This window comes from Bos indicus x Bos taurus, chromosome 5, assembly GCF_003369695.1.
Source record: "Bos indicus x Bos taurus breed Angus x Brahman F1 hybrid chromosome 5, Bos_hybrid_MaternalHap_v2.0, whole genome shotgun sequence".
NCBI lineage: Eukaryota > Metazoa > Chordata > Mammalia > Artiodactyla > Bovidae > Bos > Bos indicus x Bos taurus.
In genome coordinates, this window is record NC_040080.1 from 115216357 (window position 1) to 115238430 (window position 22074).

A 22074-nucleotide genomic window follows, 5' to 3' on the forward strand; every position below is an offset into this window, starting at 1 on the left:
ATGATGGGAACTTAAGTGAACAATCTGATTAGTTATGATTAGCTATGTTCAAAAATGAGTGTACTTGAGACATATTGCCAACAGGTCACAGGGCTTGACCTCTGCCAACTGACAAGCCTCGCCATTCTTTCAACCAGGAGCCCAAGTGTACATCAAGCTCTTTAGAAGAGAACACGTGGTGTTACCTCCATGGGAAGGACCTTATGAGGTACTAAGAACCACCTACACTGCTCCCCAAAGGAGAACCCTCTTGGATCCACGTAAACCATGCCAAAACAGGCCCAGATCATCCCTCTCAAGACAGCTGGAGGAGACAGATATTCTAGATCAGTTTAAGGATCTCCAGGGCCAATTCCCAGGTCCCAGAAGTAGCCAGCATCATGAAGTGGACAGTTTCCCAAGATCACACATCAAGAAACCTCACTTTCATTTATTTTCCCATCCCTGCTTTTAAGACTCCCTGTATACACCCACTAAAGAGAAAAAACAACAGAAAACCCCATTTTCTTATCAATGAATCCTTTCTCCATGCGTACTAAGCATTTATTGGAAGCCTAGCTGGAGAACGCTTTTCTCTTTCTATCCTATTTGTCCACTAAGTCTCCACTGTGGGCTCATTTTCAACTTGTGTCTTGCTCTTACTAACCCTCTCATAAGGGGGTAAACCTTATGCTAATTTACCGAACCCTGGCCATGTAAACTAATCAGTCTATTGATTATGTCAACGCCCAGGGAGTGCAAAATAGCCTCCACTAGTCTTTGTTCCTACTACTGTGAACACAAAGTGGGCCAAGTACAGAAGGGGGATGAGTGGCCGGGTACGATATCCACAAGAAAACCACCACTCTGCCTCTCTTTAGTGAGTCATTTGGGCCCCAGAAAAACTCCAGAAGCCCAAGGACTGTCCCTTATCCAGATAAAGATAACAGGTGAAAAGCTTTCCTTTTGCTTTGAAAACGAACATGACACTGTCTCTTTCCTGGGTAACCTACCAGGACAAAATCGCAAAGCAAATTGTGTGGTTTGATTCCACAGGTGTAATCTTTGAGTCTCCTAAGGAAGTTGTAAGGGACTCTAGCATCTCCCTTTTGGGCACAAATGTCTGTCAAATCACCACATGTCCTGGCTGTCTCAAAAGTCACCTGCCGGACTTCCCTGGCCCAGGGCTAAAACCGCACCGTCAGTGCAGGTGGCCTGGGATGGGAGCTAGATCCTACCTGCCGCAGAAGATCCTGCATTCTGCAAGGAAGATACAAGATCTCTTATGTCACAACTAAGACCCAGCACAACCAAAAAAAAAAATAAATAAATAAAATAAAGACCCTTGTATACTTTGGGCTACTGCAGCTGTCCCCATGATAAGGCTGCCCCAAACCATAAACTATATTTGGGTGGATCAAAAATCTAAACTTACTTGGTTAGGTGACAAATAAGCTTTATAGCTGCCAAAACCAAACTATCGACCTCTTATATCAGTTATTTTTTTCTTGCTTTCTCTCTCACAGACTGACAGGAGCACATGGAGAATGGAGGTGTTTGGACACTATCAGCTCAGTTCAGTTCAGCCGCTCAGTCGTGTCTGACTCTTTGAGACCCCATGAATCGCAGCATGCCAGGCCTCCCTGTCTATCACCAACTCCCGGAGTTCACCCAAACTCATGTGCATCGAGTCGGTGATGCCATCCAGCCATCTCATCCTCTGTCATCCCCTTCTCCTCCTGCCCCCAATCCCTCCCAGAATCAGAGTCTCTTCCAATGAGTCAACTCTTCGCATTGGAGTTTCAGCTTTAGCGTCAGTCCTTAGCACCACTTAAAATGGTCGCCCACTTCCAACAACACAAGAGAGGACTCTATACATAGACATCACCAGATGGTCAGTACCAGAATCAGATTGATTATATTCTTGGCAGCCAAAGATGGAGAACCTCTATATAAGGTTCTCTATAGGAGAAACTCTATATAAGTCAGTGAAACAAGACTTGGAGCTTACTGTGGCTCAGATCATAAGCTCCTTAATGTAAAATTCAGGCTTAACCTGAAGAAAGTAGGGAAAACAGCTAGGCCACTCAGGTATGACCTAAATCAATTCCTTATGATGATACAGTGGAGGTGATGCATAGATTCAAGGAATTAGATCTCACAGACACATTAAAAAAACTAAGATCATGGCATCTGGCCCCATCACGTCAGGGCAAATAGATGGGGAAACAATGGAAAGAGTGACCGACTTTATTTTCTTGAACTCCAAAATCACTGTGGATGGTGATTGCAGCCATGAAATTAAAAGATGTTTGCTCCTTGGAAGAAAAGCTATAATAAACCTAGATGGTGTATTAAAACCCATTCATCACTTTGCTGACAAAGGTCCATATAGTCAAAACTTTGGTTTTTCCAGTCATCATGTATGGATGTGAGAGTTGGACCATAAGAAAGGCTGAGCACTGAAGAACTGATGCTTTTGAACTGTGGTGCTGGAGAAAACTCTTGAGAGTCCCTTGGACTGCAAGATCAAACCAGTCAATCCTGAAGGAAATCAGTCCTAAATATTCATTAGAATGTTGATGCTGAAGCTCCAATTCTTTGGCCACCTGATGTAAAGAGCTGACTCATTGGAAAAGACCCTAATGCAGGTAAAGATTGAGGGCAGCAGGAGAAGGGGGCAACAGAGGATGAGATGGTTGGATGGCATCACCAACTCAATGAATACGAGTTTAAGTTAACTCAGAGTTTCCTGGTGGCTCAGCTGGTAAAGAATCTGTCTATAATGCAGGAGACCTGGGTTTCATTCCTGGGTTGGGAAGATCCCCTGGAGAAGGCAACAGCTACCCACTCCAGTATTCTGGCCTGGAGAATTCCATGGAGTGAAGAGTCCATGGGGTCGCAAAGAGTCAGACATGACTGAGCAACTTGCGCCAACGCTCAGAGATAGTGAAGGACAGGGAAGCCTAGCGTGCTGCAGTCCATGGGGTTGCAAGAAGTCAGACATGACTTATTGACTGAACGACAGCAATAACAACCACAGCATGCTAACCTTGTTTGTAAACCACTCGTGTCTTTTTACTGTGACAACCACATGTGTAAAGGTTCCCCCCCAAATGTTCAGGGTGATGTGGGTTTGGATGCCAGGGTCCTTCTGTGACCAAATACCGCACCGCAAATGCCAGCCAAATTCTAAACAAAAGTTACTTTGCTCATAAACTTGTGCCAGATAAGCACACTAGCTGAGAAATCACAGAGAATCTGCCATGTATCACAATTTCAAGGTCTTTTCAGCACCGAGGATCTTATTCCCAAGCTTTAAAGACTGTACATTGGAAAAAGCAGTCTTAAAAATCTTTTCACAGTAATAGAAAAAGACTTCAATACTGCTATGCAAACCTTGAAAATACTACACTCAGAAGTTACTAGCTTAGCCTTTGTGGTACTCTAAAATCATCATGCCCTAAATGCACTGATATTCAGCAAGGAGGACCTTGTGCAATCACTGTTGAAAAATAGCGCTTTTTGTGAATCCAGCAGGGCAAATAATATCTAATTTACATGTGCTAAAAGAAGTTTAACAGTTTTTCTGGACAAAGTCCTGAGAGTGTTAATAGCTTCAGTAGGGAAGTCAGAGGTCTCCAGGTGGCAGGAGCAAATTCACTACAAGTGGCAGACAGCTTTTTCTTTTCTCTTCTAATCCTGCATTGTCATGGCGACATCTGGTTCCACCTGAACTGAACTTTGTCTCAAACCTTGAGTTAACCACTGTGCTTTTCTTGGAAATGTTTTCTTAAGCTATATTAATGAACTATGTATTTGCTTGGGAATCTGGTTTCTTCAAGATTCGTGCCAGTCGTTTTGTGGCCAGGGATGACTCATCCTGTGCCCGTGCTATCTCAAAATGCATGTTGTGGGGGAGGGGCCTGGTGTAAATCTCAATTTTGAGGTGTTTCCTTCCTCTAATTAGCAGCTTGCTAGTAGGTATGTAACTCCTTGCTAAAAACTAGCAAGGGGGCACTCTTTTTGTCCCCTTCTGATGTCTATGTCAGAAGGTTTCTCTGTCTCCTATACACTTTAAAAAGACTTTATTACACAGTAAGCTCTGAGCAATCAAGAGCAATCAAGCAATCCTTGTCTCTGGCACTGGATCGAATTCCTGTCCTCCAGAGGCCATGAATCCTGGCATTGCACGTGACTTATAGCAAAAACCTTTCAGTCCCAGCGTTGGGGAACTTATGTAACAGGATGTGGAGAAACGTTGCCCAGTTGGTTCTTTTCTGCTTGTTCAACTTCATTTTCTGTTTGTTTATCTTCAATTTTGCAATAAGGAGTTCATGATCTGAGCTACAGTCACAAAAACAAGACTAGGAGCTGACTGTGGCTAAGATCATGAACTCCTTACTGCAAAATTCAGACTTAAATAGAAGAAAGTAGGGAAAACCGCTATGTCATTCAGGTATGACCTAAATCAAATCCCTTACTATTATACAGTGGAAGCGACAAAATAGATTCAAGGGATTAGATCTGATAGACAGAGTGCCTGAAGAACTATGGATAGAGATTCATAACACTGTACAGGAGGCGGGGACCAAAACCATACCCAAGAAAAAGAAACACAAATAGGCAAAATGGTTGTCTGAGGAAGCCTTACAAATAGCTGAGAAAAGAGAAGGAAATGGCAAAGGAGAAAAGGAAAGATATATCCATCTTAATGCAGAGTTCCAAAGAATAGCAAGAAGAGATAAAAAAGTCTTCTGAAGTGAACAATGCAAAGAAATAGAGGAAAATAGTAGAATGGGAAAGACTAGAGATCTCTTCAAGAAAATCAGAGATACCAAGGGAACATTTCATGCAAAGATGGGCTCAATAAAGGATAGAAATGCTATGGACCTAACAGAAGCAGAAGATATTAAGAAGGAGTGGCAAAAATACACAGATGAACTATACAAAAAAGATCTTCACGCCCCAGATAACCACGATGGTGTGATCACTCACCTAGAGCCAGATATCCTAAAGTATGAAGTCCAGTGGGCCTTAGGAGGCATTACTATGAACAATGCTAATGGAGGTGACGGAATTCCAGCTGAGCTATTTCAAATCCTAAAAGATGATGCTGTGAAAGTGCTGCACTCAATATGCCAGCACATTTGGAAAACTCCACAGTGGCCACAGGACTGGAAAAAGTCAGTTTTCATTCAAATCCCAAAGAAGGGCAATGACAAAGAATGTTCAAACTACCATACAATTGCACTCATTTCACATGCTAGCAGAATCATGCTCAAAATCCTTCAAGCTTCAACAATATATGAACCGAGAACTTCCAGATGTATAAGCTGGATTTAGAAAAGGCAGAGGAGAAGGCAATGGCACCCCACTCCAGTACTCTTGCCTGGAAAATCCCATGGATGGAGGAGCCTGGTGGGGCTGCAGTCCATGGGGTCTCGAAGAGTCGGACACGACTGAGCGACTTCACTTTCACTTTTCACTTTCATGCATTGGAGAAGGAAATGGCAACCCACTCCAGTGTTCTTGCCTGGAGAATCCCAGGGACGGGGGAGCCTGGCGGGCTGCCATCTATGGGGTCGCACAGAGTCAGACACGACTGAAGCGACTTAGCAGCAGCAGCAGCAGCAGCAGCAGCAGCAGAGGAACTAGAGATCAAATTGCCAACATCCACTGGATCATAGAAAAAGCAAGAGAATTTCAGAAAAACGTCTACTTCTGCTTCACTGACTATGCTAACACCTTTGACTGTGTGCATGCATGCATGCTAAGTCACTACTGTCATGTCCAACTCTGTGCAACCCTATGGATTGCAGCCTGCTAGGCTCCTCTGTCCATGGAAATTCTCCAGACAAGAATATTGGAGTGAGTTGCCATGCCTTCCTCCAGGGGATCTTCCCTTCCCAGGAATGGAACCCACATCTCTATGTCTCCTGCATTGGCAAGTGGGTTCTTTAGCACTAGCTCTACCTGGAAGCCCCTTTGACTATGTGGATTGCAGGAAACTGTGGACAATTCTTAAAGAGATGGAATACCAGAACACCTTATCTGCCTGCTGAGAAATGTTTATGCAGGTCAAGAAGCAACAGACACAGACATGGAACATAGGACTGGTTCCAAACTGGGAAAAGAGTATGTCAAGGCTATGTACTGTCACCTTGATTATTTGACTTATATGCAGAGTATATCATGAGAAATGCTGGGCTGAATGAAGCCCAAGTTGGAATCAAGATTGCTGGGAGAAATATCAATAACCACAGATATGCACCACCCCAGCGTGGATGACACCACCCTTATGGCAGAAAGTGAAGAACTAAAGAGCCTCTTGATGAAAGTGGAAAAGGAGAGTGAAAAAGTTGGTTTAAAACTCAACATTCAAAAAACTAAGATCATGGTATCCGGTCCCATCACTTCATGGAAAATAGATGGGGAGACAATGGAAACAGTGACAGACTTTATTTTCTTGGGCTCCAAAATCACTGCAGATGGTGACTGTAGCCATGAAATTAAAAGATGCTTGCTCCTTGGAAGAAAAGCTATGACCAACCTAGACAGCATATTTAAAAGCAGAGACGCTATTTTGCCAACAAAGGTCCGTCTAGTCAAAGCTATGGTTTTTCCAGTAGTCATGTATGGATGTGAATATTCAGGGTTCATTTCCTTTAGGATCGACTGGTTTGATCTCCTTGCTGTCCAAGAGACTCAAGAATTTTCTCTAGCACCACAGTTCAAAAGCATCAAATCTTCAGCACTCAGCCTTCTTTATGGTCCAACTGAGCACTGAAGAATTGATACTTTTGAACTGTGGTGTTGGAGAAGACTCTTGAGTATGCCTTGAACTGGAAGGAGATCAAACCAGTCAATCCTAAAGGCAACCAACCCTGAATATTCATTGGAAGGACAGATACTGAAGCTCCAATACTGTGGCCACCTGATGCAAAGAGTTGACTCATTAGAAAAGACTTTGACGCTGGGAAAGATTGAAGGCAGGAGGAGAAGGGGATGATGGAGGATGAGATGGTGAGATAGCATCACTGACTCGATGGACATGAGTTTGAGTATACTCTGGGAGTTGGCGATGGACAGGGAAGCCTGGCGTGCTGCAGTCCATGGGTTTGCAAAGAGTCAGACGTGACTGAGTGACTGAACAACAATATCATTCTAATCTATGTTCTTTTCTTTCTTTGCAATTTTACCAATTTATTACTTACTTTTTTCTGTACAGTCACCAGGTCAGTTTTTTACATATGAAATTATTAAGGAAGTTTCATTAGAGGGAACTGATGGGGTTCCAGGAAGGCTGCCCCAAGATGCATATCTGGCATGCAGATTAATTCATACTGAAAACAAGCAAGGCCCAAAAGACTCAGAAAGAACATTTGACTGTCCTTCTAATTGCCTAGAGACTTTCAGATAGAAGTCCCATTCTAGGAAGGAGTTATCACCATAGATAACTCTTGGTGCTGTTCAGTCACTCAATCATTGTGGACTCTTTGCCACCCCAAGGGCTATAGCATGCCAGGCTTCCCTGTCCTTCACCATCTCCGGGAGCTTGATAAATAACTACAGTATATTGTAAGCTAGGTATGGTAGACAGGAAAGAACATAACAAGGTCTGTTTGATCACTGTCCTCTCTTGAGTCCCACTGTCTCTAGATGGCCCAGCAAACACTTGTTGATCATGCATTAACTCTTTTTGTCTTCATGTGGATTATCTTACTTCTCCTAGAAGTCTTAGACCTCTACCTCCTTCTCCTAGGTCCAAGATGACTTATATACCTCACCTTGCCTTCTATCTTTGTAGTTTCTTATGCTATGTGCATTCCCCATATGTACATATTAAACTTGATTTTGTCCTCTTAATCTGCTTGAACCTGGAATGTCAGGTCCATGAATCAAGGCAAATTGGAAGTGGTCAAACAAGAGATGGCAAGAGTGAATGTCAACATTCTAGGAATCAGCGAACTGAAATGGACTGGAATGGGTGAATTTAACTCAGATGACCATTATATCTACTACTGCAGGCAGGAATCCCTCAGAAGAAATGGAGTAGCCATCATGGTCAACAAAAGAGTCCGAAATGCAGTACTTGGATGCAATCTCAAAAACGACAGAATGATCTCTGTTCGTTTCCAAGGCAAACCATACAATATCACAGTACTCCAAGTCTATGCCCCAACCAGTAATGCTGAAGAAGCTGAGGTTGAATGGTTCTATGAAGACCTACAATACCTTTTAGAACTAACACCCAAAAAAGATGTCCTTTTCATTATAGGGGACTGCAATGCAAAAGTAGGAAGTCAAGAAACACCTGGAGTAACAGGCAAATTTAGCCTTGGAATACGGAATGAAGCAGGGCAAAGACTAATAGAGTTTTGCCAAGAAAATACACTAGTCATAACAAAAACCCTCTTCCAAAAACACAAGAGAAGACTCTATACATGGACATCACCAGATGGTCAACACCGAAATCAGATTGATTATATTCTTTGCTGCCAAAGATGGAGAAGCTCTATGCAGTCAGCAAAAACAAGACCAGGAGCTGACTGTGGCTCAGATCATGAACTCCTTATTGCCAAATTCAGACTTAAATTGAAGAAAGTAGGGAAAACCACTAGACCATTCAGGGATGACCTAAATCAAATCCCTTATGACTATACAGTGGAAGTGAGAAATAGATTTGAGGAACTAGATCTGATAGACAGAGTGCCTGATGAACTATGGATGGAGGTTCATAATGTTGTACAGGAGACAGGGATCAAGACCATCCCCATGGAAAAGAAATGCAAAAAAGCAAAATGGCTGTATGGGGAGGCCTTACAAATAGCTGTGAAAAGAAGAGAAGCGAAAAGCAAAGGAGAAAAGGAAAGATATAAGCATCTGAATGCAGAGTTCCAAAGAATAGCAAGAAGAGATAAGAAAGCCTTCTTCAGCGAACAATGCAAAGAAGTAGAGGAAAACAACAGAATGTGAAAGACTAGGGATCTCTTCAAGAAAATTAGAGATACCAAAGGAACATTTTACACAAAGATGGGCTCAATAAAGGACAGAAATGGTATGGACCTAACAGAAGCAGAAGATATTAAGAAGAGATGGCAAGAATACACAGAAGAACTGTACAAAAAAGATCCTCACGACCTAGATAATCACGATGGTGTGATCACTGACCTAGAGCCAGACATCCTGAAATGTGAAGTCAAGTGGGCCTTAGAAAGCATCACTACAAACAAAGCTAGTGGAGGTGATGGAATTCCAGTTGAGCTATTCCAAATCCTGAAAGATGATGCTGTGAAAGTGCTGCACTCAATATGCCAGCAAATTTGGAAAACTCAGCAGTGGCCACAGGACTGGAAAAAGTCAGTTTTCATTCCAATCCCAAAGAAAGGCAATGCCAAAGAATGCTCAAACTACCACATAATTGCACTCATCTCACACGCTAGTAAGTAATGCTCAAAATTCTCCAAGCCAGGCTTCAGCAATATGTGAACCATGAACTTCCTGATGTTCAAGCAGGTTTTAGAAAAGGCAGAGGAACCAGAGATCAAATTGCCAACATCCACTGGATCATGGAAAAAGCAAGAGAGTTCCAGAAAAACATCTATTTCTGCTTTCTTGACTATGCCAAAGCCTTTGACTGTGTGGATCACAATAAACTGTGGAAAATTCTGAAAGAGATGGGAATACCAGACCATCTGATCTGCCTCTTGAGAAATTTGTATGCAGGTCAGGAAGCAACAGTTAGAACTGGATATGGAACAACAGACTTTTTCCAAATAGGAAAAGGAGTACATCAAGGCTGTATATTATCACCCTGCTTATTTAACTTGGATGCAGAGTACATCATGAGAAACACTGAACTGAAAGAAGCACAAGCTGGAATCAAGATTGCCGGGAGAAATATCAATAACTTCAGATATGCAGATGACACCACCCTTATGGCAGAAAGTGAGGAGGAACTAAGAAGTGTCTTGATGAAAGTGAAAGAGGAGAGTGAAAAAGTTGGCTTAAAGCTCAACATTCAGAAAACGAAGATCATGGCATCTGGCCCCATCACTTCATGGGAAATAGATGGGGAAACAGTGGAAACAGTGTCAGACTTTATTTTTTGGGCTCCAAAATCACTGCAGATGGTGACTGCAGCCATGAAATTAAAAGACCCTTACTCCTTGGAAGGAAAGTTATGACCAACCTAGATAGCATATTCAAAAGCAGAGACATTACTTTGCCAACAAAGGTTCGTCTAATCAAGGCTATGGTTTTTCCAGTGGTCATGTATGGATGTGAGAGTTGGACTGTGAAGAAGGCTGAGCGCCGAAGAATTGATGCTTTTGAACTGTGGTGTTGGAGAAGACTCCTGAGAGTCCCTTGGACTGCAAGGAGATCCAACCAGTCCATTCTGAAGGAGATCAGCCCTGGGATTTCTTTGGAAGGAATGATGCTAAAGCTGAAACTCCAGTACTTTGGCCACCTCATGCGAAGAGTTGACTCATTGGAAAAGACTCTGATGCTGGGAGGGATTGGGGGCAGGAGGAGAAGGGGATGACAGAGGATGAGATGGCTGGATGGCATCACTGACTCGATGGATGTGGTGATGGACAGGGAGGGCTGGCGTGCTGCGATTCATGGGGTCGCAAAGAGTCGGACAAGACTGAGCAACTGAACTGAACTCAACTGAACTGAGAGTGCATCATGTGAAATTCTGGGCTGGATGAAGCTCAAGCTGTAATCAAGATTTCTGGGAAAAATATCAATAACCTCAGATATGCAGATACCCCACCCTTATGGCAGAAAGTGAAGAAGAACTAAAGAGTCTCTTGATGAAAATGAAAGAGGAGAGTGAAAAAGTTGACTTAAAACTCAACATTCAAAAAATGAAGATCATGACATCTGGTCCTGTCACTTCATAGCAAACAGATGGGGAAACAGTGGAAACAGTGACAGACTTTATTTTCTTGGACTCCAAAATCACTGCAGATGGTGACTGCACCCATGAAATTAAGACACTTGCTCCTTGGAAGAAAAGCTATTGCAAACCTAGACAGCATATTAAAAAACAGAGATATTACTTTGCCAAAAAAGGTCCATCTAGTCAAAGCTTTTGTTTTTCCAGTAGTCATGTATGGATGTAAGAATTGGACCATAAAGAAAGCTGAATGCCAAACAATTGATGTTTTTGAACTGTGGTGTTGGAGAAGACTCTTGAGAGTTCCTTGGACTGCAAGAAGACCAAACCAGTCAATCCTAAAGGCAATCAACCCTGAATATTCATTGGAAGGACTGATGCTGAAGCTCCAATACTTTGGCCACCTGATGCAAAGGGTTGACTCATTGGAAAAGTCCCTGATGCTGGGAGAGATCAAAGGTGGGAGGAGAAGGAGATGACAGAGGATGAAATGGTTTGATGGCATCACCGACTGGATGGACATGAGTTTGAGCAAGCCCTGCGAGTTGGTGATGGACAAGAAAGCCTGGTGTGCTGCAGTCCATGGGGTCACAAAGAGCCAGACAGGACTGAGTGGCTCAACTGAATACTGTTAGACCTAATTTCAGTTACTGTCTATTAGGCTGCAATCCACAGGCCTGCAAGCCCTGTACTTGTGCAGCCTCAAGACCAAAGAAAGAGCCCAGAGTTGTACCCAGTCTAAGTTATACTGCTCACTGTTTCTTTTTTGTTGTATACCATATGGCAGGCCAACTTGGGAGACAAGTTGTTGGGGCAAGGAATAGTGACTTCATCTGGAACGCCAGAAAACCAAGATGGTGTGTTTGTGTCTCAAAGAAACATCTTGCCTGAGTTAAAATTCCGGTTTCTTTTATACAAAAAGGGGAGGGAGTAAAGTCAAGCATTTCTTGGTTCCTATCAGCCTCCAGAGGTGATATGTTCATGTCTTCCTGTCTGACAGATGGGCCTGGTCAGGGAGTTTTGTGAGGTAAACAAAGGTATTTTTGCTTAATGCTCATTGCGTGCATTTGTGCTAGTCATTTCAGTTGTGTCTGACTCTTTGTGATCCTATGGACTGTAGCCCTCCATAAAGGACTGTGTCCATGGGATTCTCCAGGCAAGAATACTGGACTGGGTTGCCATGTCCTGCTTCAGGGATCTTCCAGACCCTGGGATTGAATTCAAGTCTCTTATGTCTCCTGCATTGGCAGCTGGGTTCTTTACCACTAGCGCCACCTGGGAAGCCCCTAATGCTCATTACTTGGAGGCAAAGTTCTCATAGATGGACCCTTATGTATAACTTAAGCTGATAGGCAAAAGCCCTTTGGTGATTAACTTGAAATACAAAACATTTGTCCCTATTACAATTTCCTACTATCAATGCCCATTCCGTCATCTTGTGGGGAAAGGGGCGATCAACTTTCTGTCTACTTGCTGCTGAATGGAAGGAATGAATATTCTTTAGTCTCCTTAGTCTGTTCCTTTTTAGCTACAATTACCTGAAGCAGATGAATCCTCTTGGCACTTAGTTGTCTAATTCATAGTTGAACTTGGGGCTTGAGTTCCAGTTCCCAATACATGTAGTAAATTCCTATGCTATTTAGTTAGACATAAACAAAAAAAATTGATTGACTCGTACTCCAGCTACAGAGAAATTACCATCTACTTCATGTAGATAGGCAGACCTGTTGGAGGCAAACTCATGAAGAGGTTAGTATTGTGCCCAAAGTTTAATATAATAGGCAACTGCTGGGTATCCTACAACAGCGGTCCCCAACCCCCGGGCTATAGACTGGTCCACCACCTTTTAGGAACCAGGTGGCACAGCGTGGGTGAGGGCTGGGCCAGCAAGTGTCTGCAGCTCCCCATCAATTGCATCATCACCTAAACCTACCCCTCCACCCCGATCTGTGGAAAAATCATCTTTCACAAAACTGGTCCCTGGTACCAAAAAGGTTGGGACCACTGTCTTAGAGTGTCTATGGATTCTCTTGCTTGGGCAGACACCTGGAAATGGCCTACCATATAGTATTTCAAAGTGGCTTAATTGAAGCCTGCTTCCTGGACCCACCGATCTGTAGTCAGGCAACTGGGAAGGCCTCATCCCAAGTTACTTTAGTCTGGACATGTTTTAGAGATGTTCCTTTTTAAATGTATAATTCAGTTTCATAGCTCTTCCTGTTGATTGTGGTCTCTGGGATGAAAGTAGTTTCAATGCCTTAACCCCAATCAGGGGATAATTTCTCTTGAAAAGTGAAAGTGAAGTTGCTCAGTCATGTCTGACTCTTTGTGACCCCTTGGACGGTACCCAGGTCTCCCGCATTGCAGGCAGACGTTTTAACCTCTGAGCCACCAGGGAAGCCCAAATTTCTCTTCAGAGGACTTTAATGACTTCAGACTTTCTGTCCAGTGGGATATGCTTCTCACTATCCAAAAAAAGGGTTTCCCTGGTAGCTCAGCTGTTAAAGAATCCACCAGCAATGAAGAAGACCCCGGTTGGATTCCTGGGTCAGGAAGATCCCCTAGGGAAGGCACAGACTACCCACTCTAGTATTCTTGGTCTTCCCTGGAGGAGGGTGCTTCAGATCATAAAGAATCGACAATACAGGAGTTCTGGGTTCGATCCCTGGGTTAGGAAGATCCCCTGGGCATGGCAACCCACTCTGGTATTCTTGCCTGGAGAATTCCCATGGATAGAGGAGCCTGGCAGGTTACAGTCCATGGGGTCACAAAGAGTCGGACACAACTCAACCATAAAGCACACACACACATTCTGAACAAGAATCCACAAACACTAGAAGGTTATCCAAAATTTCCTGCAGCTCAAAGCATTTGAGTAAAGTCTATTTTCCAGTCCTTGGTGGGGCAGTTTCCTCTGTGTTGAGTTCCCACCTTGGGAGGTTCTAAAGCAATTCTGGGGTTATTTTTAGACTCTGATGTCAAGCTGTCCTGATGGAAGACATCAGGAAGGACAACGGGCTCTTTCTCTGTAAGTTTTAAGTGGGGCTCCTATGGGGAATTGGTGTCTCAAGTCTAAGGAAGCTCCCAGGCTTCTTCCCTTCAGGTTCCTGTTTCTGCCACAGGAGAGGCTTTTATTGTTTCTATGTTAGCCTAGAGGCAATCTCGGAGAAGGCAATGGCACCCCACTCCAGTACTCTTGCCTGGAAAATCCCATGGACAGAGGAGCCTGGTAGACTGCAGTCCATGGGTTCGCAAAGAGTCGGACATGACTGAACGACTTCCTTTTCACTTTTCACTTTTACGCATTGGAGAAGGAAATGGCAAGCCACTCCAGTGTTCTTGCCTGGAGAATCCCAGGGACGGAGGAGCCTGGTGGGCTGCTGTCTATGGGGTCGCACAGAGTCAGACATGACTGAAGTGACTTAGCAGCAGCAGCAGCAGCAACACGGGAAAGGCATGTCCATTTCTATTTGTAGTTTTAGCTGATTTTTAGGAACCAACTGGAGACTTTCTTCCTGGAAATGTCTCACTCTGGGATAAGAACAGGTTTGGTTTTGTTTTTTTCCTGTTCTTTTCCTCCATGTGACATCAATAAATATTTTAAATATCACAGAACTAAATTGAGTGTATATGAAGAAACATGCTTTCTGGGTGGCTCAGTGAAAAGAATCCTCAAGCAATGCAGGAGATGTGGGTTCAATTCCTGGGTTGGAAGATACCCTGGAGGAGGAAATGGCAACCCGCTCCAGTATTCTTGCTGGGAAAACCCCATGGACAGAGGAGGCTAGCAGGCTACAGTACCTAGGGTCACAAAGAATCGGACACAACTGAGCGACTGACATGAACGCATGGAGAAAGCATACTAAACAAAATAAAATGAAAACCTCAAAAGGACCTAAAGGACCACAGTCAAACAGAAAATCCTAAATAAACCCTCAACTTTGGTCTTGGGTTTTACAGATACCAATGACACAGGAAACCATAAGCAACATAAATAACTGAGCAAGAAGATCAGTACGTATCCCACAGGGTCCTCACATAATCCTGCCCAAACCACTTGTAGAGATCCTAACAAGTACTGTGGTCACACGTTGTTATTATACAATATAGCATCTTCATCTCACCCATGTTCACAGCTGTAATCAGGTCACTTATCCAAAATGTGCCTTAGAAGGCTTTCTTTAGAGATCATAGAAACATTATCTGTTTTCAAAGACAGAAATTCAAGACAGACAAAACACAAACTGCACACACAAATCCTAGCATCCAAAGAAACAGATAAACCAGGTCACAAACCGAGCTGTAAAAGTCCAGCAACTCTTTCCACTCTCCAACAGGATACCCAACTCAAGTAAAGGCAGTCTGAAGAAAAAGGCCCAAATGGAGAGGAAATAAAATCTCTATCTGTAAACACCGGAGTGACCTGCCCTTCTGTATGAAGCCTGTGGCCGCTCCCGTATGCTGATTCCTTATTCCACCTGCCAGGGACTTCCCTGGCAGTGCAGTGGTTAAGACTCCGTGCTTCCAGTGCTGAGGGCATGGGCTCGTTCCCTGGTTGGGGAACTAAGATCCCGCATGCCTCATGGCATGACCAAAAAACTAATAAATGAGGGAACTAAAGTTTAAAGAGATACCACTGCCCTGTTCCCGCTGCCAAATGTGGGGGCAGCCAGTGCTGCTTTGGGGAATTTTGAAGATGAGATCCTCAGGATAGGAGGTCCTGGCATCTGCTAGGACCTTACCAGAAAATTCCCAAGCCAGGCTGGCTAGCCAAGGAGTAGCAAGGATTCTGGCTGGCTATACCAACATTTGTTACCTAGTCCAAGGTCGTACTGCTTGTCACAGAACAGGGCAAAAAAATCAAAAGAGGAACTGTTAGTGCAAGGAATGGTGACTTTATTTGGAGAACCAGCAGAGAGAAAATGGTGAGCTCCTGTCTCACAGGACCGTCTTGCCTGAGTTAGAATTCAGACCTCTTTCTGCTGAAAGGCGGGGGAGTGAAGTCGAGCATTTCCTAGTTCCCACCAGCCTCCGGAGGGAGTGTGTTCATTTCTTTGCACCTGCAGTCATTCACAGCTGGGCCTGGCCATGATGTTTTCTGAGAGGCAAAGTTCCCAGAGGCGGGCTATTTTGTATAATTCAAGCTGATAAGCAACATTACTTTCATGATTATCTTGAAATAGCAAACAAGATTTCTTCCTTATTTCAGAGTCAGTGACAGAGACATTCTTTAAAGGGGGATCTTACATGTCTGAAGCAAAATCCTGGAGCAATACTCCACCCTGTGTGACAGACAGAAGGCAAGACATGGCAGTAGTCTTTGCTATGGGATGGTGAGGGATTGGTGGGAGGAGGAGAAGTTACCAGTTATAAAGGGAACTGACCTCAGGTTGGCTCTTTGGTTACCAGGGAAACCAGCAGAGGAGCACCTCTTTTTGTCCTTTGGATAAGGTATTCCTAACCTTTAGAGCTATCATAGTCTGGGCCTGGGGCAAATATGTAGGCATGCACTGATTAGGATCTAGCAGCAAGAGGAAAGATCAGTCCTGTGAGTAGGGTGAAGGTAAAGCAGAGACTGATAGAGCAGGGGATGTACAGAGAGCAAGTGAACAACCATCTAGGGAGAATTGATCAGATATTATCATAAACATGTGTCACCGAAAAAACAAAATACCCTCCAAATTCCATTATAATGCACTCAAAGTCTTTTGTCATTTACAGAAAGTTACTGTTTTACTCAGGTGCTTTTGTAAAAGTGTTTCTGCAAAAATATTTCATCTTCAGAGAAATTCATGGAAAGGATTTTGACAGGTACTGGCTTCTGTGAAGCTTAAGATCATAAAATTAAATTGGGTTAAACTTGCCAGAACTAATGAAAAAACTAGATTCAAGCAGAACAAGTATTAATTACATCAGACTGAGCAAACTGGGAGGACGATTATAATTTTTATGACATTTTGTTTTAAACTTTGCCAGTTCTTTTATATTATGCTTTTCCAAAGTTAAGGAAACTTCTCTCAAGCTATCTATGTCTTGCAGCATTTTGGTAAAGTATACCCTAGTAAACAAAGATGAAATATTTACTTTTTCTCTCTACTTGATCCCTCTTGAATTTGGAAACCCTTAAGTATTCTTTTCATGGCAATAGAGTTAAGTTATTTGCATAAGTTCATTAAGCATCTGGTCTTTTCTAACAGGACACAGTTGGAAATATTTGCTGTATTACTGACAAGGACAAAGTAAAGGGACAAAGTAGGTGATTAGTTAATCCCATCAGGGGCCTATAAGTAGAAAAGTTTACCTGTAAGTTAAACGATGGCTCGAGAGAGCAGGCTTGCTTTACCACACAACCAAGCGGGCTTGCTTAGCAACGAAACCACGCAAAGGAAGCATGAGACGTGACCCCAAACAATAACGCAATGGTGGCATGACCCACATCCTGCCCAGTGAGCTCAGTAAGTTAATGATCCCTGGGACATGCTCTCTGCACACATGATAAATGATACTTTGTGGACCTAACTTCAACATGTGCGGAAAAGAAAACGCCTCTGCTCAATCAGGAGGAGGAGCTGTTAATGAAAGCATGACTTCTGCTCAAGAAAGACAAAGAAAAAAAAAAAGAAAGACAAAGAAGGCCTCCTCCCCTCCCCACTTTTCCTTTGATTATAAAACTATAGCCTGGTAAGTTCTCAGGGCGTGGCAGTTGTAAACCTCACAAGCATTCTGCTCTAATAAATCACTTCTTATCTATCACTTTGCCTCCCTCTGATTTCTTTTCTGCACTGAGACATAAAGGACCACAGTACCAGAACTTTTCAGAGCCCCTGAAATGACCCAAGTGGTTTAATTACCAAGGGTTTGACTGGATTGTCATACTCGAGAGAGAGAAGCATAAACTCAGATATGACCAGACAGCTTTAAGGAATTGAGGTTAGCTTTATGGAGCCAATAAAGTGGCTCAGAGGTTAAAGTGTCTGCCTGCAATGAGGGAGACCTGGGTTTGATCCCTGGGTTGGGAAGATCCCCTGGAGAAGGAAATGGCAACCCACTCCAGTATTCTTGCCTGGGAAATCCCATGGAGAGAGGAGCCTGGTAGGCTGCAGTCCACGGTGTCGCAAAGAGTAGGACACAACTGAGTGACTTCACTTTCACTTTCACTTAATGGAGCCAATAAAGCTTCTTGGAAAAGTCAACCCAGCACCTTGCTTCAGCAAAGCAGTCTTAAAAAGATCTTATATAGTCATTATAAATTATCAGGCTAACTTTAGTGAAAACAAATTAGTTTTACTAGGATTATTTTTGATAAAAAATGGGGATGATAGTATAGAGAAAATTTATGTTTGTATCTTTCTATTAGATTCTAATCCTGTTAATTTTGTCTTTGAGACTTTGTATGTACCTGTAAACTGGACTGAATCCTGAATTCTAATTTCCTCAGATGTCTGGATTCTCCAAACTAATGGTTCTGACTTTTCCCCCACACTTCTGATTTGGAACCTGTAAGAACAAAGACTGCTCTTGATCTCCTTGAAAGGGACCATACCAAGCCCTCCCCCACTACCTAGACGGTGACCAGACTTCAGGGGCTTGAGCCTTGGGTACACATTTCAAGAGAAAGACTTCATTTGACATCTGCTCTCATACAAATCGGAGAAGGCAATGGTACCCCACTCCAGTACTGTTGCCTCGAAAATCCCATGGACGGAGGAGCCTGGTAGGCTGCAGTCCATGGGGTCGCGAAGAGTCGGACACGACTGAGCGACTTCACTTTCACTTTTCACTTTCATGCATTGGAGAAGGAAATGGCAACCCACTCCATTGTTCTTGCCTGGAGAATCCCAGGGACGGGGGAGCCTGGTGGGCTGCCCTCTATGGGGTCGCACAGAGTCGGACACGACTGAAGTGACTTAGCAGCAGCAGCTGGTACAAATGTTGGAGACCAACAGATCAAATTGATTAGGGAGAGAGGCAGCTGACAACAATGTAGACTGCTTCCTCCCAAGATACCAGTGTTTTCTTCCTCAAGCAGAGCAAACCATATCAAATTAGATTAGTAACTCACACTTCACTGTCAATTGCCCACAACTGCCTTACATAAGACCACACAGCTCTGCAAAGTCAACTTGCAATAAACCCTTGAAAGTGAAAGTGAAGTTACTCAGTCGTGTCCTACTCTTTGCAACCCCATGGACTGTAGCCCACCAGGTTCCTCCGTCCATGGGATTTTCCAGGCAAGAATACTGGAGTGGGTTGCCATTTCCTTCTCCAGGAAATCTTCCCGACCCAGGGATTGAACCCAGGTCTCCAGCATTGTAGGCAGACGCTTTGCTGTCTGAGCCACCAGGGAAGTTTGCCGCAAACACCTGTCACCAGAGTTTGACTTTCTGCACTGCGGACACCCCAGCACATTGCTCGATTATGATTTCTACCTATGATCTTTCCTGTCTCAGTTATGCTACAGCCGAGGCCCCCACATTCTCAGGTCAAGATATAGGAGTCACCCTTGAAATACACCCAGAGTTCAACCACTTCTCACCCGTCAATCTTTACCTCTCACCTGGAATATGGTGATGATCTCCCCAGCAGTCTGCTTGCTTCCTCCCCTGCCCCTGCATTATGTTCTTCCAGCAGTCAGAATTGTCCTTTTATGGTTTAGGTCAGTTATATATCAACCCTCTGATCACTTGGAGATGAGTAACACGTGGGAGCTGCTTCCGCATTGTTCCCATTTTTACTGGCAGTGTGGCACCAGACATGTACAGCTTCTGGGGGTGCAGTTTAGCAGTAGCTTTCTAGACTTCCTGACAGCCAGCAGCTGTAGAAAAATCCTGTTGCTAGCATTTCTTACACAGAATCAGCCAGATCTGGACATTGCTTTAGGACTGTTTTTACAGCACCCTCGTCCATTCTGTCAGCTACATTATTTGCTGTAATAAATACTTTCTCTGCTTAATCTTGTCAGAGTGGCTTATTCTGTATCCATCAAAGAATCCTGACTCTTTTTCGGCAGTGCCTAGTGGCTTGTGGGATCTTAGCTTCCCAAACAGGGCTTGAATCCAGGCCATGGGCAGTGAAAGCCCTAACTACTGAACCACAAAGAATTCCCAGGAATCTTGGCTTTTTGAAAAGGAAAACCAACACCTATCAGTCCACCTCAGAAGAGGCCCTCCAGCTGTTACCCTTTTGGTGTACTTCTTTCAGTGTTTTGTGTTCATATAGATACATTCACATACATATATATGTTTTTTTAATGTATATGTAAAACACACATTCAGATATTTGTTAAATGTGGGCATAATTTTGATTCTGGGAAAAACTGAGGGTCAGAAGGAAAGGGTACAACAGAAGATTAGATGGTTGGATGGCATCACTGACTCAATGGACATGAGTTTGAGCAAGCTCCGGGAGATAGAGAAGGACAGGGAGGCCTGGCATGCTGCAGTCCATCGGGTCGCAAAGAGTCGGACATGACTTAGTGACTGAACAACAACAACATATGCAGAAATTTGTTAAATGTGGGCATAATTTCATGCAATTTAGTATATTGTTTTTTTTTTTCTCTACTTACCACTATTTCATAAGTGTATTTTTGGTCATTATGACTTTTCATAAAGATTTTGAGGGCTGTACAATGTTTCCTCAAATCATTCTGAGTGCCTCATAACATTACATAACAAATTATTGTTAGGCATTCAGATTCTTTTCTGTTTTTCTTTATTATAAATAATGTTGCTGTGGATATCTTTATATATAAGCCATACATAGTAGGATTGATTCATAGAAATAGAATTACTGAGTAACAAGATATGAGTGTTTTTAAGATTGCACATAGAGAATGTCCAATTACCCTCAGAACTTGTACTAATTTGCACTTCCATCATTATCATACGGACATTAAGACCATATAGTATCTTTATAATTTATTTATTTTTTATCGAAGGATAATTGCTTTGTAGAATTTTGCTGTTTTCTGTCCAACCTCAACATGAATCAACCATAGGTATACATATATCCCCTCCCTTTTGAACTTCCTTCTCATGTCCCTCCCCATCCCACCCCTCTAGGTTGATACAGAGCCCCTGTTTGAGTTTCCTGAGCCATACAGCCAATTCCCATTGGCTATCTATTTTACATATGGTAATGTAAGTTTCCATATTACTCTCTGCATACATCTCACCCTCTCCTCCCCTCTCCCCATGTCCATAAGTCTGTTCTCTATGTCTGTTTCTCCATTGCTGCCGTGTAAATAAATTCTTCAGTACCATTTTTCTAGATTCTGTATATATGCATTAGAATATGATATTCATCTTTCTCTTTCTGACTTGCTTCACTCTGTATAATAGTTCTAGGTTCATCCACCTCATTAGAACCAACTCAAAGGTGTTCCTTTTTATGGCTGAGTAATATTCCATCTTGAAGAAGGCAATGGCACCCCACTCCAGTACTCTTGCCTGGAAAATCCCATGGATGGAGGAGCCTGGAAGGCTGCAGTCCATGGGATCGCTGAGGATCAGATACGACTGAGCGTCTTCACTTTCACTTTTCACTTGCATGCATTGGAGAAGGAAATGGCAATCCACTCCAGTGTTCTTGCCTGGAGAATCCCAGGGACGGGGGAGCCTGGTGGGCTGCTGTCCGTGGGGTCACACAGAGTTGGACGTGACTGAAGTGACTTAGCAGCAGCAATATTCCATCTGTGTATATGTACCACAACTTCTTTATCCATTCATCTGTTGATGGACATCTGGTTGCTTCCATGTTCTAGCTATTGTAAATAGTACTGCAGAGAACAGTGGATACATGTGTCTTTTTCAATTTTGGTGTCCTCAGGGTATTTGCCTATGAGTAGGATTGTTGGGTCATATAGTGGTTTTGTTCCTAGTTTTTTAAGGAATCGCCATACTATCTTCCATAGTGGCTGTATCAATTTACATTCCCACCAACGGGGCAAGAGAGTTCCCTTTTCTCCACACCCTCTCCAGAATTTATTGTTTGTAGACTTTTTGATGATGGCTGTTCTGACAGATGTGAGGTGATATCTCATTGTAGTTTTGATTTGCCTTTCTCTAATAATGAGCGACATTGAACATCTTTTCATGTGTTTGTTAGCCATCTGTTTATCTTCTTTGGAGAAATGTCTGTTTAGATCTTTTTCCCACTTTTGATTGGGTTGTTTTTCTGGCATT

At 43.2% G+C, this 22074-nt stretch overlaps 1 protein-coding gene across 4 annotated transcripts in view; it reads right to left on the bottom strand.

The window, feature by feature from the left end:
* Positions 1-19526, bottom strand: part of GLIPR1 (GLI pathogenesis related 1) — a 69127-nt gene extending 49601 nt beyond the window's left edge. For 2 of the 4 annotated variants that reach the window (XM_027543326.1, XM_027543323.1), the window contains exon 1: positions 19446-19526. The gene's annotated coding sequence lies outside the window, so the exon portion shown is untranslated. Of the gene's footprint in view, positions 1-17189; positions 17207-18287; positions 18352-19445 lie in introns of those variants that run through there. The other 2 variants (XM_027543324.1, XM_027543325.1) reach the window with 2 other exon arrangements.
* Positions 19527-22074: the final 2548 nt, after the last annotated feature.